This window comes from Sciurus vulgaris (genome assembly GCF_902686455.1).
Source record: "Sciurus vulgaris genome assembly, contig: HiC_scaffold_611_arrow_ctg1, whole genome shotgun sequence".
Classification (NCBI taxonomy): Eukaryota; Metazoa; Chordata; class Mammalia; order Rodentia; family Sciuridae; genus Sciurus; species Sciurus vulgaris.
Genome location: NW_027632409.1, coordinates 6,495,526 through 6,514,567, shown reverse-complemented (window position 1 = coordinate 6,514,567; position 19,042 = coordinate 6,495,526). Strand labels below are relative to the sequence as shown.

At 35.6% G+C, this 19,042-nt stretch overlaps 1 long non-coding RNA gene across 1 annotated transcript; it reads left to right on the top strand.

The window, feature by feature from the left end:
* The first annotated feature begins 3,006 nt into the window (after positions 1-3,006).
* On the top strand, positions 3,007-18,040 carry LOC306652821. Its single transcript, XR_013761553.1, has 3 exons — positions 3,007-3,103; positions 17,687-17,777; positions 17,954-18,040. It is a non-coding gene; the product is annotated as an uncharacterized lncRNA (long non-coding RNA).
* The last annotated feature ends 1,002 nt before the right edge of the window (positions 18,041-19,042 follow it).

Genomic DNA, 19,042 nt, shown 5'->3' with positions numbered 1-19,042 from the left:
AGGTACTTCCTTGAGCCCTTTTCTGCACCACTGAATAAAGACCAGAAAGTTGTTGCATTTAGTGTTCTTGTCTTGAATTCATTTTATGACATTGTCTTTGATTAATGTGGAAACAAATTCAGGAAGATGCATTTAAGTGTTCTCTAGTCAGAGGCATGTATAATCCCCTCTTCTCATTGACTAGTGTCAGCATCTTCCTATCTTGTTGCTTGCAAGTGTGTTTAAGTACTTTTCTTAATGTGTATTGCAGACCTATCCTTTTTCTGCTTACATATTTTAGTTGTAGATAGACACTGTTTTATTCAGCTTTTTTGCCAATGTGACAAAAGACCTGACCCAAACAGGAGAAAGAGGAGAAAAGTTTATTTGAGGGCTCATGGTTTCAGAGGTCTTAGTCCATAGAAGACTGGTTTCATTCCTTGGGACTCAAGGTGAGGCTGAATATCATGATGAGAGTGTGTGGCAGAGGGCAGCAACTCACATCATGATCAGGAAGCAGAGGGAGACTCCACTCTCCATATATAGACTATATACCCCATATCTAAGCCCCCAATGAACCAGTTCCTTCATCCACATGGCACCTGCCTCTAATAACCATTTGGTTAATCCCATTAGGGATTTATTCACTTTTAGGCCAAAGCTATAATGCAATCATTTCTCCTCCAAAACTTGCATTGTCTCACATGTGAGCTTTTGGGGGGACACCACATCTAAACCATAACAGACAATATCTATATTTTGTTTATTTTTATGTGCTGAGGATTGATCCCAGTGCCTCACACATGCTAGGTGAGCACTCTGTTACTGAGCCATAACGGCAGCTCCCAGACCTCTCATTTTTGGAGCTGTTTTCTGAAAGAGTATGTGTCCTTATTCACAGATTTTTCTAAGCAAAATCCAATCTAAGTTTTCAAACATGGCTTCACAGCATTAAATTAGGCATCCTTTTCTGCCCCTTACCTCTCATTCTGTTATATTTGATAATTAAATTTTTCTGGGTCAGGCAACATAAGATGAGGTGGCACCTTTGACCACTCCAGGGCTCTGGAGTTGGGGGCAAAGATGTCAGGCTGAAGGAGGAAACCACTCAGTTGGACTGCTTTCAGGTGTTCAGTATGACCCACTCTAGCGTTGTGTCTGTTTTCCAGTTCCTTATTTGTGTGTTGCTGATCATGCTTCTTTTTTGCATGTCCTCCAAACTGCAGCTCTCCAACATAATCATAGAAGGAGGCCATTTTACTCTTGAGGCCAGGAACTTTTCACTGATGCTGACCTCCAGGTAAAATATGTTGTTCTTTTCTTTAAAGCCCAATAATTTATAATCAGTACCCTCTGTGGATGTGAATGCAAATAAAAAGTACCATCATTAACCACCCTTTGTCTCCAGTTACACATTAGTTCATTAGACTAATTTATACACACTCAGTACATACTATATGCAAGGTACCATAGAAGCTAAATGAGTGTGGCACTTAAAAGGCAGAGAAAATAAAATAATGAGAATGGACTTTAAACCATCAAACTTGGATTCAGATTTATACCTTATCACTTACTGGATATATGACTTTAAGCAGGTAACCTAACATCAGGGATATAATCTCTTTGGGGTTTCTAAAAATGAGTATGCCACTAGTTTTCTCAGAGAGAATTTGTTTGGGTTTTTTTGTTTGTTTGTTAGTTTTTAAAGAACTTGACTTAATCAGTAATGATTAATTCCATACCTCCTCCCTAATCCCAGACCCTTTGTGCAATGGCTTACAGTACTGATTCCATACCCAGAGGAGGGTGAATAAGACTGGGTATTCAAAATTATACTACAGGATATATATATGAAAGAAATAGGGTTAATTTTCTTGAGGAAACAAAAATTAGATAGGAGTCAAATGCTGACTTGGAAGATTCTAGAGAAAGCTCCCTTTTAGAAAAAGACTTAAAGTTATTCTATAGCAGCAGATTTTGAGTTAAAATTAGAACCCATATTATAATATACCCCAAGTACTTTTGAGGGATTAAGTACAGAGAGATCAATCCCTAGGATTCTGGAATGATTTAGGCATGAAGTTAGTAATAAATGGCCAAAAAGGGCAGTAGCTATGCGAAGATATGCTGTAGGAAACATTGCAGAGAAGAAATGATAGGACTTGACTGTTGTTTTAGGCAGGGAGTGAGAGAGATAGCATATTCAAAAACGACTTTAAGGCTTTAAGCCTGAATGATGAGAATAGAAATTAGGAAGAGAGGTGGTAAAGTGTTAAGAAGGTGAAAATAATATAGGCTTTCATCAACAGGATTTGTAGTAAAAATCAATGTAAATTAGAGAAAGACTCAGAAAAGTAAGGGATTTCATTGAGAACAGTTTGCAAGAAAAAACAGACTTTAAAAGACCAACTATCAAACAAAATATTCAAGAGGTATACAAAAGGGGAAAAATCACACAGTGTTATAAGCAGAATTATCAAGTTTACAATTATCCCAAGTTTGGCTTAAAAAACAGCAGTTTTATCTCACACACACCTGTGTCTTTGCACATCAGCATTGCAGATAGGGATTGGTGCTATTTTTGTTAGGAAGTCATTGACTTGCAGGAAAGGTTCACAGTGTTTTGGGTACTAGAACCTGAAAGAAGAACCCAAGGTTTTGTTTGTTTGCTTGGTTTTTGTTTACCTTAGGGAGTAACTGAAGTCTGGCTTTTTCTATATTTTTAGTCTTCTGCATACTCATCTGTCATGATGGCAGGGTGGCTGTGCATTTTTTTTTTCACACTATTGAAGAGGCAATTACAAATGTAAGCTAAAAGCTTGAGAGAGAGGTAGGTATATACTGTAGTTGTCTAAATACATTACTTCACAGGACCTTGAGAGATGAGTTCATTGTGGGATGTAGTGAAAGTGCACATATTGGGAGTTAGAGGAGATGAGGTCTTAGATACTCAAACTCTTCCCTAGTGGAGGAAGCTCCAGGCATTCAATTAGGGGTTTACCTCTGATGTGAAATGCACAGACACAACTCCCTGCTGTGGGCCAATATAGACTACTGGCTGTTGGAGAGGACTATTTTGGGACTACCTGCCCAGGCCAGGAGCAAAAAATCTCATTCTGGTTCTGTATGATTTTTTGCTCCCCATCTAGACAGTGAGTTGTTTATGGTTGCCAAGGACAAGGATAATAACACACTGCCTTGTCTCAAAAGAAAGCAGGTCATTTTTTAAATTATTAAAGAATCTAGTAGTAAAAGCCATGGTTCTGGTTTGATAAATCTAAGCAGTGTAGAGTTGTGAAGTTCTGAAAAAGGAAAGCAGGTTCCTTATCCTGCAAGGAGTACACAACAGAAAGAGAGGGACAGATATAGATGTAGTGAACATTTATTGAATGCTTACTGTGTACTAAGCATTGTCTGAGATGTACTTTTTCCAGTTGTTTCATGATGAAGAGTAACAGAAGAATGATGTAGATACTGTCTTTATCCCCATTTTAAGAAATTTTTCAAACATCATTCATATTCATGACTCTAATCCAGGCACCCTGTAACTTCCAACTACATGCTCTTAATTACTATAATATACTGTTTTTCATTTTTTAAAAAAGGTAGTTCCTTAAAAACACATTGTGAGTACTCAATAGCAAGGAAAGCCAGGAGACTTAAGTCCAAGGGAGTGGAAGGGAGGATCCCAGTAAGAACTGAGCTTCATCATAAATACTTGGCTTTCTTCTGTTTTGGTTACTAAATGCCAAAGGTGTTTGCCTTGATTTATATATATATATATATATATATATAATATTTATTTATATATATATTTATATTTTATTTATATATATATTTATATTAATATATATAAATATATATTTATATATTTTATGTTTATATATAGGTATATATATTAATGTAAGTAATCTATATACATATACATGTAATGTAAGTAATCTACATACATATATATATGTCTGTGTATGTGCATATACACACACACACACACACACACACACACACACACCCCTACCAAGGCTATATATAAATATATCCAAGTGTGTTCTTGCTTAGTTTTGATCTCAGGTGTTTTTCAAGCTACAGGATACCTTTAAGTTTCCAAGTAACTAAATAGACAGTATAGAGATAACTAAATAAAATGAAAAGGGCAAAATACAAATGAGGGTCCATCATGTGGATCACAATTGTTTCAGAATTCTTAAGAGATAGTGCTTAGGGAGGTGTAAAGTTGGAAGTAGCAAGTGAAAGCCAGGTAGTATTATCTAAGCTTTCTGGGTGGTTCTTGTAGCCTTAGGAAATAGGCAAAGCATCCCCTAGAGAGGAGTGAGAGGAAAAGGCAGCATAGGGAGTGCACAGGACTATCCAAGGAGATTTAAATTCAGAAAGATCCTTGGTGATCAGGATTGTTATGGTTTTTCCAAGGTGGGTTCCATAAAGTACTGTGGTAGAAAAGCAACTTGGCAAAGGAAAGAAGTCAGCTTATAGTGAGGCAAGGTACTGAGTGGCACCTTCTCTTTCTAAGAAGTTTGACAGTGGGAGAGGTAGAAAGGTAGCTAACAGGGTCTCTGATTTTTCTCAGGACTGCTGGAAGTACCTGTAAAAAAATGCTGGTGAGAGGTGCTATAGAAGATGCAATAAATCATTTTATTCTTACTGTCCCCCTAAAATAAAAGAAATTAGAGGCTAAATATTTTTTATTGCAGTTATAGATAATTATCAAAATCAATAGCTCTGGTTGTCATTTATCAACTTTCTGCTTATTCCTCATCTAACTCCACAATAGCTTGGTTCCATGGGACAGAAGAAAGTTCACAAGGGAAGGAATGTTCTTGGGGTCACTTAGACACTCAGTAGATTACCACATCCTGATCTTTGTTTTTATGAGAAGTAACTGGATTTTTTTTTCTCCATTCAATTTGAGTGAAATACTCAAATTTGGCTTGGATAAACTGCTGTCTTCTGAAGGGAGCACCATGGGTGAGATAGACCTGGAGTCCATCCTGGGAGAGACAAAAAATGGCCAGTGGACCTCTGATGTCTTGCCTGCAGCTGGAGGAGAGAGAAGAGAGCAGGGGGAAGGAAGTGAGTTGGGGATTAGGGTGAGCAAATGGCACAGTCACCTCAAGCTAGTACATGAGTGATATGCATTACCATAGGAAGTCCTGCATCCTACTCCCTGGGACCTCTTTTTCCTACCCAGCCCTACTGTCATCTTGAGCACATTCTTTAGGCTTCTTGATCCAAGAAATTGAAAATATATCTGTCTGTTCTCTTGTGGATAAACTTTGAATCCAAGTCATGATATGAATGCTTATGGTCCTGTCATCAAGGGTTAAATTTGTAGCTTTTCTCTCTTGATGCAGACATCTTATCTGGTGTGTATTGGAGAAACATGTCATCTTTATGATGATGCTCTGCACAGTGATTCCTTTTCTTGATAGTAGATTTTTTTAAAAAATTGTAGCTAATATTTATGGGCATTTATTGGGGGTTCATCAACAGCGCCACCAACTATGTCATGTGCTTTATATCTTCTTTCCATTTAACCTTCATAAGACCCATGAGGTGTAGATCATTTTGTCTTCCTTTTTCTTTTCTCTCCAAATTTGGTTAAAATATTTATCTTTTTTTTTAAAGTATTTTTTGTAGTTGTACATGGACAGTATGTTTTAGTTTTGTTTATTTATTTTTTTAATGCAGTGCTAAGGATCAAAACCAATGCCTCACACATGCTAGGCAAATGCTTGGCTACTAAGCTAGAGCCCTAACCCCAATATTTATCTTTTTATCCTTTTCTATTCTGAAATTTTTGAAATCTGTATTTGAAGGGATTTTTGGTATTTGTTTCTTCTTTTCACATAGCAGCATTGTATCATGCTTCCTAATATTGCATGATTTTAATTTTTAAAATGACTGTTTTCCTGTATCAGCAGCAATAGGGAGTCAATATGGTCTGGAGTGAGAGGGTTCTTACTGAGCTTCTTAATTCAAGAGTTTCTTCTAGCTGAGCATGGTGGCACATGCCTGTAATCCCAGTGGCTCAGAAGACAGAGGCAGGAGGATCTAAATTCAAAGCCAGACTCAGCAAAAGCAAGGCACTAAACTACTCAGTGAGACCCTGTCTCTAAGTAAAATACAAAATAGGGCTAGCGATCTGACTCAGAGGCTGAGTGCCCCTGATTTCAATCCCAGAACTCCCAACTCCCCAAAAAAGAGTTCCTTCTCCAACCAATACAGAGAAGCACCATGGTTTCGGTAGGTGGTGCTTCCTTTACTGGTAGGGGGTGGGCTGGGAAAGGCTTTTGGTTTTGTCATTCTCAATTTTTACTACTTGCTTCTTTCTTTCTCTTTGCCATAAAATTGTCAAAGGATGCCTTCCTTTCCAAATTACCTCTTTCTCACCTAAAATCTGTACTTCCTCAAATTTTTGACTGCATCTACTTTCTGGCCCTTCCCTTTCGATTCCTTAGTAGCCACTGCTGTGATCTACCAGGACTCAGACCCATCCTCATTGTTTTCCCATTTGGAGTGTGATCCTCATTTCGGAGAATAAATTTTCTCTGTCTGGAACTACTAGAACCCCACTGTCCTTTCTCCTATGCAATCTCTGTTTGTCTACCCAGATGAGTGAGCACTTCAGAGATGGCTCATCTTGTTTGGGATGTTCATGTCTCTTTTTACCTGCAAATGGAAGTTTAGAGTACTTTCTGATTCCTAATTTTGTAGAAGGCTTAGATTAGGGGTGGATTCATTATCCTTGTTAATTGGTGTGATTTTTATAGGATATATGAAGAATTCAAAATTCAGGTGACTGGCATTATTTGAGAGAACACTTTTTTTTGAATTTTCTTGTGTTTTATCTTTAAAAATTTTTACAATAGTATCATATTTATATTCAAGAACTCTTTCTTGTTCTCTGCTTATTGTTTGTATCCTGTTCTCATTTCAAGGATGTAATATCCTCACTGAGGACATTTATTATAGCTTTTTAAAATATATCCCAGGGAGAATATTTATTATGTATTTTCAAAAATGTTGCCCTGTCCACTGTATTATCTCTTTTTCTCCATGTGCTTCTCCTCCTTCCTCTATTTGCTTCTTCTTCTTCCTCTTCTTTTTCCAGAAAGGATCCCTTGTTCTTATTAGCAGTTTCCTGAAACATCTGATGTCCTGTGACTGTCTGATCAGGGTGCTGGTGAAATGCCCCAAAGCTGACAGACAGCGCTGTTGTGAGAAGGTGGACAGCCTTTGGGCCTCATGCCAGCAGCACTGGTTGGCAAGTCATGTTTTGCACTGGGGAAGTCTTTCCAGACACCCATATTTGAAGACATCACTAGACAACTCATTTTATCCTTAGAAGAGTCCTCTTTTATCATCCTTGGAAGATAAACCATTATGGCAAAATTGCTTAAATTGTAAAGACAGAGATCCAAGAGCTCATGGGGCTCCCATTATTTGGTGTGTGGATCCCTTCAGTTCCCCCTATATTGTGGTGCCCTGTAAGGACCATGAGTCCTAGGCTTTTGGAGTATTGAGAGGGTTTCTATTCCTCTAGCTAGTCCCAGCTGGATACCTGTGTTTTGGTTCCACAGCTCTTCTTAAACTGTTTTTATTTTCCAAAGAGTTTGTGAACATTTTAACATACCATTGCTCATATAGCTTTTTAGTAATCCATTTATTGTCATTTAGCTGTTTCAGGTGAGAGAAAAAAATAAATGTGTGTGGTCATATTTTTAAGTTATATTTGATGACCTTAGTATCAAGTGTACACCCTTTTCTGTAGTCATCTATATTAATTTAATTTTATTTGCTAGATCAAAATAAAATTGCAGTGTTTTTAAAAGATGATTGTATATCTTCACCTGCCTAATAAAAGGTATTTTTCCAGACAATCTAACTGCCAAAAATTTCTCCAGTTTGATTAAAATCTGGAATGCTGTCTTCAATTACCATGTCTTGGTTCTCTTTGTGATAAATGGTTCCTCTGGCAGGATACAGATGAGGGTCTAGACCTGTGGGCTCCAGCTGCCTAATAGAAAGAGACTGAAGACATGGAGAATCATTAAAAATAATGTAAATAAACATTAAAGAATAGTAATTAGAGCAGCCCAATAAAATTTAAGTAAAAAGTAAGGTTGCTTTATCTTTAATGCTAAATTTTTTTAAAAAGAACATTTACATGGTAAATTGAGAATTTCATGCAGTTTGATGCTATATATGTTGATTATATTTGACACATATCAGCTCTTTATTTTTTCCACTTGTTGATAGAGTGCCTCACTGAAAGCCCCCTGTTGATTTAAGTAGCAAATGTCAATTAGCATTACAACTGGTTAGATTTGGGTACAAGTGTGAAGCAATTGATCTCTTGAGAATGAAAATATTTTGCTTTCATACTCTCTAGGGAAAACATACTTAGAGTTTATTTCATAATGCTGTGAAAATACATTATTTGGTAACATGTGCTATTAAATACACTTCACTTTTGAATCATTATCTTACCTATCTGTGGTTACTGGTCTTGGTTGTTTATCACTTGATTCATGATCTTGGCAGATCATCCAACCTCATTGGGCCTTTGTGTCTTCATCTGTAAAATAGTGCTATTAATGTCTTCTTTAATCTTTTACACAGCTGCAAAAATCAAATGTGGTAATAGATGTGAAATTGCTCTGATAGCACAAAGTGCTACTTAAGAGTACTATATCAGCTGGCGGTGTCACTCAGTGGTGGAGCTCATACCTAGCAAGTGTGAGTCCCTGGGTTTGACCTCAAGTACTGCAAAAATTAAGGAAAAAATCATACTATTGTCCTTGTTGTTTCACCATAATTATTTGCAAGACTGTTTTCTCTCTACTTTTCTATACACACTAATCTACTGAAAAGAACATACTGATCTTAGAATCAGAAAAACCTACCTTGTTCATTTTGTAGCAGAGAGAATTAAGGAACCCTTTAATCCCTGTGTGAATCTCAGTTTCCTCTTTCATAAGTGGGGTTAGTTATACCAGGATTGAGGTAAGAAACATGAAGATTCTTTGTTAGATCTACAGAGAATATTATAAATCTAAGGAATCATTTTTTGTGATTTTTTTAAGATATTATCATAGATTTGCCCCTTGTTCCTTTACTATTATAGAAAAAGGGAAAAAGAGTTGAGTATTAAAAGTGTGTTTGGACTAAAAGTGTAGAGATTTTATTAGGGGATCTTAAAGGTCAGTGAGATTTGCACTGGGAATATTTGTGGAATGAATGAATGATTTGAGACTCAGCAGTGTAGAGGAATTCAGCAAAGATTCCCACATCATGTAGGGTGGACCAAAAGGGTTTAAGCCAATACTCTGTCCTTTGAAAAGTGAACATGTATAAAACTCAAACTCATCAGTATTGGTGCATCAGGAAATGAAATGCCTTCATCACAAGCTGGTCTTCACCCATTTAGAGTTGGGCTATTCTCTTATTCACCTAGTCATTGCTTTGAATAGCATTAACCTATTTTTCAATGTTTTAACATTTCTCACTTTGTGTTTTATATTCTTAGAGAACCATATGTATTTATTTGATGGTAAAGACTATTCTAAAGAGCCCAGTAAGGAAGACAGAAATTCCTTTGAACCACTGGTGAATCTTCGGAAAATTCTTTTGGAAAAAAAAAAAAAAAAGTCAAGAGGACTGGTTACTCCAAAATAAAGGCAGTGTAAGTGCTGTTAATTTGGGTGAGATCATAAATTCTTCCAAATTTATTTCTATAAAAGAACCAAACATGATCCAGTATCATAATTTTTCTCTTAGAATGATTTAAGAAATAAGTGTCTCTTGAAATGTAACAAATTAACTGAACACTAGTATAAAAGTTATGTAAAAATATAGCATAAAAACATTAATAAGGTGAGTATATTATACAATTTAGAGTAGGTAAAAGCAGCCCTGTCCCTCTTCTAAGCCACCCCTAAAGGGATCACCATATTAAATCAAAATACCATATCCTGTTTTTGATAATCATGATTCTGTTTCATTAAGGGATGATGGCAATTACAAATGATATATGTAATGTTTACAGTGTTTGGTGCTTAAAATGTACTTTCTAAATATTATCTATCATTAAGATAATCATGCTAAAATACTCTGTATTAAAATAAATTATACATTTATAGAAAGTTTTATGTTAAAATTGTTTAAACTTTAAATGGTATCCTACAGTGTATGCTTTCAATCAAGGAAAAAATATCTATTTTGAACTACCTTATTGCTCATGAAATGAATCAAAATGACCGTACTATCCATGTCAGTACTTTGTCTGAACTTAGAACACAGTGACCACCATGCCAATGAAATTCATAATATGAACAGTAAATTGAAGTGTCTTGCTGCCAGTGTCCACCACACAGAGATGCAGTGTTTTGTGAAAGCCTAAGCATGTTGCCTCTGTAGAGAGTCTGCTTTGGGGATGAATGAAACTCATAGAGGAACAGGAAGTTCCTGACATTCCTGGATTTGGATCTTGTCCTTCCTATAGGTTCTTATCCCAGACCTCTTGGAGGAGTCTACCAAAAGGAAGAGAAGAGTATTCTGAGTCCAGAAGAAATGGAAGAAAGACAGTAAGAAAAAATAAAAAAAGACAAGAAGCAGCAGCCAAGAGAAAGAGAATAATAGAGGAAAAGAATAGGGAAAAGGAAGAAGCTGAACATAAGAAAAAGTATGTCTAGAGAGAACTGTCATTTCCAGTGATGTAGATATTTTGGTCTCCCCCACTAGAATCACTTAAAAATTCAAAAACCTATCAATCTGCTAGTTCCTGTTGGTAACAGAAGCAGAATACTTTTTTTTTTTTTGGACTAGTGTTTGAACCCAGGGGCACTCTACCACTGATCTATGTCCCCAGTCCTTTTTATTTTTTATTTAGAACAGGGTCTCACTAAGTTGTTTACCTGGCCGCCAACTTGTGATCCTCCTGCCTTAGCCTCCTGAGTAGCTAGGATCGCAAGTTTGCACCACCATACCCAGCTCCACAGAACACTTTTTAAAATGATTCACCTTTAACATTTAGTCTACTTTAGTGAGAAGTGTTGAGTGCCTAAAGCAGAGAAGATGCATTCTATTTAAACAAGAAATTTTAAAGGTTTTATTTTAGCCAATGAGGAACCATTTATTTAAACAGTCCCTTTTAGTCATGTTCTTAAAAACAGGGATGTTTGGTGGATGCTCATTATTGAAGTGTAGGAGACAGGCTAATCAGTAAAACTTGTTTATTTACAAATGAGCAAAAATCTTTGCCAGAGTCCAGCCCTAGGAGGTGTCGGGGGTCCTAGGTAGATAGGAGGCTTCAGTACAGTGGAGAAACAGCACACAGACACACCAAGTGTTCTGAGGCTGAATCTGAATCTTTATTTTTCTGCCAGTCTTTTCATATATATCTTTCTTTAGTAATGATTATATCATTTTATGGTTAGTTTGAAATAAGAAAAACCTTCCAAACTACAATCTATGCTTCTTTTCAAAATACACATTCTCTCTCTATGACAATCCAGACCAAAACAACCTTATTTCCCAGCTAGATTAAAACAATCTGTCTCCCAGCTAAACTGAAACAAACTTGTATCCCAGCTAAACTGAGGGTACCATGATCTGCCAGCCTTCAATCTTCAGAACAGACACATCACTATATTTTCTGAGAAACCACCCCCACCATGAATTCCAGTGTTTAATAGTCAAAAGTTTTTACTATTATTGAAGGGAAAAGAAATCAATTTATGGTTAATATTTAGTCTATTCTAATTTTATATAATGGCAGACTACAATCTTATTCTCATTCTCAAAGAATTAGACTAAACATAGGAAAAGCACAAGTTATATTTATGACTAACCTAAATGTTTTCATTATGTAAAGTATCTCCGGAATCAACTATTAAAACTAGGAAAGTGACAAAGGACAAACACGCATCCAAGCTCAGAGGAATGCCTCTTTATCCATCTATTATTATACTAAAGCAATCACAGTCTCCTTTAATCTCAAGCACAGATACAATTGTTTAGTTTCATATATTTATCTATGTATTACTGCTAAAATTTCAGTGTGCACTATTTTGTGTCCCAATACAGTAAAACCTTCTCGATGTTTTCCAATAAGTTTCTTATGATATATTGATTATTAATAATAAAAAGCAACTACAGATAGAGACATGCCATGCCTATGGCCCCCAAGAGGGACGATGGTCAGCAGAATCATGTCAAGTGTTGAGTCCTCTATTCCAACAGACCATGTCAATTGTTGGATCCTCTACTCCAACAGAGCCATGTCAAATGTTGGAGTGGCAGGAAATTGACATGGCAAAACTTCAATCAGTGTGAGTTTCTAATTACATTTTACTTGGTAGTTATTTTTTGTGAATAGCAGTGCAAAATGTGCTCTGAGGAGAGGTTAATTTTCTTTTCTCTCTGTTGAGTTAAAGGATGGCTTGGCAGGAGTCCAACAATTACCAGTCCTTCTGCTTGCCCTCTGAGAAGAGTGAGTCTGAGGACCTTGAGGATGGGGAAGATGAGAGTGCTTCCTAACTGGGTTACAATGACCCAGACTCAACATCCATCAAGTATGTTAGTGGTGATGTCACATACCCACAGGCAGTGACAGAGGATGCTCTCATGGTGCACTGTATATGTATAAGAAATGGTGTGGGACAGGGAGTGTGCCTCAGTCTTTATGATGCCAAGAAATGGAGAAGATGAGTCTAAATCATGTCTTAAGGGTGCTGGTCCCTGTTCAATGTCATATGGTCAAGAAAGCAAGAATTCTAGAATCAGTAGTCGTGAATTTGACTCTTGGCTCTGATTGAATTACCTACTTTCCCCAATCATGAGCTTCCTAATCTATATTAATGAGACAATATCTGTCTTATCCTCTGCATAATTTTTTAATTTATTTTTATTGTAAACAAATGGGATACATTTTGTTTCTGTTTGTACATGGAGTGACATCATACAATTTTTGTAATCATACATTCACATAGGGTAATGAGGTTTGATTCATTCTGTTATTTTTTACTTCCCTCCTCCTCTCCCACCTGTCTTTTCCCTCTATACAGTCCCTCATTCCTCCATTCTTGCCCCCCTCCCACCCCCCCATTATGTGTCATTATCCACTTATCAGTGAGATCATTCATCTTTTGGATTTTTGAGATTGGCTTATCTCACTTAGCATGATATTCTCCAATTTCATCCATTTGCCTGCAAACACCATAATTTTAATCTTTTTTATAGCTGAGAAATATTCCATTGTATATATATATATATATATATATATATATATATATATATATATATACCACACTTTCTTTATCCATTCATCAATTGAAGGACATCTAGGTTGGTTCCACAATCTGGCTATGGTGAATTGAGCAGTTATGAACATTGATGTGATTGTATCTCTGTAGTATTCTGACTTTAAGTCCTTTGGGTATAGGCCAAGGAGTGGGATAGCTGGGTCAAATGGTGGGTTCATTTCAACTTTTCTAAGGAATCTCCACACTGATTTCCAGAGTGGAATGCCACAATCTTGTGGGGGCAGTGAATGGAAACCACATTCAGTTATTAAAAGAAAGGATTTACTAAATTACCAAAGAATGGTGACAGAGATGGGTCAAAGAACAGACATTGGAGAGATGTTTTCTGCAAGGAAATACTGAGTCTTGGAGTCAATCATTTAAAAAAAAATAAGCAAATCTTCATCTTAAGTCCAAATATATGCTTCATGATTAGAGGATGCTTGGAGGATATTCTGGTTCCTACTTTCATATTTATGATATTTCTTTAACGTGTTTGCTTCTTTTTATGGCACAGATTCAAGAAAACTCACCTGAATTTATATATCCCAGAAATCAAAAGTGAATACAAACTTAAAGAATAATTTTTAGAATTCAGTAGAATTAACAGTCATTTCATGTATGTTATTTAGAACACTTCATTATATAGCAATTTTTTCTACAAATTTATTCATTTTCAAAAAATTAAGAAGTTTTTTTACATTTGAAACCTTTTTGTAGGTGCTCCAGAAAATATTAAAATATATTTGTTAACTTTGAAAATCTCATTAAAAATCAAAAGCTATAAAGTGAATAGTTACATAACTAAGCAAATAAGTTTTAAAATTTGGGATCTCAGAATGCAATATAAGGGCTTGGATATTTTCAGTTGAATTATGTGAAACGTAAGAGTTAGGGATCAAACTTCATTCATCTTCATATGGATACATGGTTTTCCCAGGACTGTGTGTTGCTTTCTAATATTATTCCATTGTAATACGGTGAGTCTCAGGATTGATTTTGCTTTTCTTTATTTAAATTGTTTCCGCATTTACTAAATCTCTATTTGTATTCTAACAATTGATATAATATAAAGTCCTTGAGTTAATGAAAACTTGATGTATTCTGATATTAGATGAAACATTCTGTAGACAAGTGTTAAGTCATTCTGAATTAAAATTGAGGTACTTTATTTTATTCAGGTGACCTTTTCACTAATTATATTGCATTAAAGTCACCTGCTCTTACAACATTGGGGCCTATCTGTCCCTAGAGGATATGTAGTGTTAATTTTATAAAATTGGGTGCACTATTATTCAAGCATAAATATTTACAGCCATTTATCTTCTTTTTTGGTGTTTTCCATTATCAGTATGTAGTCACCTTCTTTGTCACCTGAGGGTAATTATTTCTTGAATTCATCAAGTATGAGAATAACAACCCTTTCTTGCCTTTAGCTTTTGTTTGCATGGAATATCATTTTTCATCCTTTCAAGTCTAGTATGTGAACATATTTGGAAGTTAGCAGTGTTTCTTGCTGACAATATATATTTGGGTGTATTTTAGGCTATATGATTTAAGTGGAGAATTAAGAATTAAGATATTTTACATGCAGTGTTAAAATCTTGAGGTGTATGTTGCTTTTAAATATTGGATTCACTATTAATTCTCATCTGCTTATCTGTTATTCTAGTAAAATGTATCATTTCCTATGCTCTCATGATTGATTTTTCTTTTCTTTTTGAGCACATCAGATTCCTCTGTATCTTCCACAGTGTTTACTTACTTGTAATGAATTATTTCAGTTTATTCTTGTCTTTGTCTTTATTTCTGCTTTGATTCTGAAGAATAACTTTGACACAGATAGCAAGAAAGGTTGGCAATATTTCTGTTTTATCACTTGAAATGTGCTACTAGCCTTTAGGGTTATCCAGATGTAATAGGTTTTATAAGTGACTTGGGGCTTCATTTCTGAAATTATACAAACGATGATTTGCTCTGAATTTTTGGCACTTTTACTGAAGTATAACCTGGAAAGATTCTGTATAGGCCACATTTATTTGGATTTCAATAGTAATAAGAGAAACACAAATCAAAACCACCCTAAGATTCCATCTCACCCCAATTAGAATGCTGATTATCAAGAATACGAGCAACAACAGGTGTTGGCGAGGATGTGGGGAGAAAGGTACACTCATACATTGCTGGTGGGGCTGAAAATTAGTTCAGCCACTCTGGAAAGCAGTGTGGAGATTCCTTAGAACACTTGGATTGGACCCTCCATTTGACCCAGCTATCCCACTCCTTGGCCTATACCCAAAGGACTTAAAATCAGCATACTACAGAGATACAGCCACATCAATGTTCATAGTTGCTCAATTCACAATAGCCAGACTGTAGAACCAACTTAGATGCCCTTCAGTTGATGAGTGGATAAAGAAACTGTGGTATATATATACAATGGAATATTACTCAGCCATAAAGAATGATAAAATTATGGCATTTGCAGGCAAATGGATGAAATTGGAGAATATCACGCTAAGTGAGATAAGCCAATCTCAAAAAGCCAAAGGATGAATGATATCGCTAATAAGTGGAGGATGACACATAATAGGGGGGGAGGGAAGGGTTAGTGTTAGGGTTAGAGTTAGGGTTAGGGAGGGGGGCAAGTATGGAGGAAGGAAGTACTGTATAGAGGGAAAAGAGGGGTGGGAGGGGTGGGGGGAAGGGAAAAAAATAACAGAATGAATCAAACAACATTGTTCTATGTAAATTTATGATTACACAAATGGTATGCCTTTACACCATGTACAAACAGAGAAACAACATGTATCCCATTTGTTTACAATTAAAAAAATTAAAAATTAAAAATTAAAAAAAAGAAAAGTGCTTAACACAGTCCCCTGCACATGTTATATAAAGTTTTATATAAAGGTATATATTATTAGCAATATAAAAAAAAAATGCATCCTGTGCCTGGATGTCCATTGTTCCCATAAGTAAGGAACTGTTTAGTTATATGCTCCCTGAATAAGTTTTCTATAAAATTGGTCTGTATCTCCATTCCTTCCTCAAGGTCTGAGTCTTCCATTGGGTCTTTTGAACTTGTTCCAAAACTCTTGCATATTTTTGTTTAATGTCTTTCATTCTTATTACTATATGGAAGTCTACTTCTTACACATCATCAAGATTTAACATTCTTCCTTCTGCTTGATACAGTATTTAGATGATATTTCCCATTCAGATATTTTTTGAGTGAGTGAATTTATTATTTTCAGAGTTTCTTCAGGAACTCAATTTCCTTCTTAGAACGTTCTTTCAAAATCTGTATTGAGTTCATTAACTTATTTCTTATTTTTCTTAGTTTCTCAATTACTTACAAACAATTATTTGAATGTTCATACAGCATATCTTCCACAAAAATGCCTGTGGATTAAGTTCTCAGGGAACTAGTAACTTTTGGTGGTTTCTTATTGTTTTGCTCTCTCGTGTTTTCTGTGTTAATATGCATAGGTTTGTGCATGCATTTGAATAGAGTTCTTTCCCTTTCTTAGTTGTGGTCACATTATTGAACCAATTTCTCTTTTGATATAAACTGATCATGGCTTATATTTCATTGTGAATGTCCTAACCCAGTGTGACAAAAGTTCCAGGATCACTCACTCATCCAAAATTCTTTAAGAATAAAGAATAACTAGAAGTAATAGCAAAATCTTAGTAGCAAAACACATGTTTAACTTATAAAAAATCAAAATGATCTCTGTAATGTTAATAACCAATGAGAAATGATAAGTGATAATGTACAATGAACAAAACTTTAGCCACTAGTGATTCCAAAATTAATATAAAAATATATAGACAAATATGGGCTGGGAATGGTGGTACACACCTGTTATCACAGTGGCTTTGAAGGCTGGGACAGAAGGACCATAAGCCTAAAGCCACCTCAGCAATTTAGTGAGGCCATAAACACTCAGTGACACTGTCTGTAAATAAAATGTAGAAGGACTGAGGTTGTGGGTCAATGGTTGAGCACCCCTCAGTTCAATCCCTGGTACCAAAAAGTAAGTTATGGAAGGGGAAAAGAGGGAGAAGGAGGATGAATATTACAAATGGAATATTGAGCAGATACAGATGAGAGAAAAGAAGACAAGTGCAAAGAAAACAGATAAACAATGAAAAGAGCATAAGAAATAGAAAGGTAAAAACCTAAATGATAAGCAAAAAAATGGAAGACATTTAAAAATTGCAAGACCAAGATGAGTATATGGTTTTCTTCTTCCTGATATAATTAAAATTTCAACACTTGTTTCCACAACTTCTAGATGTACAAAGTACCAGCTTGGGAAGGTTTCTGCAGAGCAACTATATTTCTACTTGTTTCTTCTCAATTCGACCCCAAACAGGCCAATGTTTCATCTGGAGACTTTAATGTGAAAAACTCATCCTTGCCTACCAGGAAGTGTTATGGAACCCTTACCAGCTGAAGAAGAGAAGGTAAAATTTAATTTATTTGCAGAAGATATACAAGCTTATGGAATCAAATGTGTCAGATTTCAAAGTGTAATTCTCTAGTTTTTAAGTTTAATTTATTTAAAAACTGAAAAAATTAGGTGTTACCTTAGTGATTAATAAACCTTTATGCACATCGTTATTGATGTTTATTTTGCCAGGGCATCTCTCTGAGTCTTCCTCAGAAGTGCACTGGTCATTTATCTTGTGATGAATATCAAAGAGAAAAAGATGGCATAACAGGACCTATAGAAAGTAAGAACCACATATTATAAAATCACATTGGCTATAATGTTTATTTAAAACATGGATACTAGTAGATCTAATAGTTGAAGAATTAAACATAAGAAACATATAGAAATTAAAAAGAGTGAAATGGTAATAAGTGGCCTATATTATTAAGTTTCAGTGACTGATTAAATTGAGAATGTCAATAAAGGAGTTGAATTACATTTCAGGATCTGCTTAGTGTGGAAGTCCTCTCTACCATGTCCCATATGGATAAGGAAAGGGTTAACTGGTGGAGGAGGATGTTGGCTGTTTTCAGTGTATTTACCGAAAAATTATGTACTTAAGAAACACACAAGAGCCAATAATCTTTTTCAATGAGAGGAGGCATGACGGGTCTGGACTTGCATTCTCTGGCCTCTAACAACAACTACTCACCCAACTCTCTTTTATTTTATTTTTTTTCTTTAAAATTTTCTGTTTTTGAAATCTGTTTTTTTTTTAAATTTAAACAAATGGGATACATGTTCTTTCTCTATTTGTATATGGAGTCAAGGCATACCATTTGTGTAATCATAAATTTACATAGGGCAATGTTGTTTGATTCATTCTATTTTTTCCCTTCCCCCAACCTCTCCTACCCTTCTTTTTCCCTCGATAAAGTCCTTCCTTCCTCCATTCTTACCACCCTCCTTATCCCTAACCCTAAACCTAACCCTAACCCTAACGCTAACCCCTCCTATCCCCCATTATATGTCATCATCCGCTTATCAGTGAGATCATTCATCCTTTAGTTTTTTGAGATTGGATTATCTCACTTAGGATGATATAATCCAATTCCATCCATTTGCCTGCAAATGCCATAATTTTATTCTTCATGGTGGAGTAATATTCCATTGTATATATATGCCACAGTTTCTTTATTCATTCATCAACTGAATGGCATCTAGGTTGGTTTCACAATCTGGCTATGGTGAATTGAGCAGCTATGAACATTGATGTGGCTGTATCTCTGTAGTATG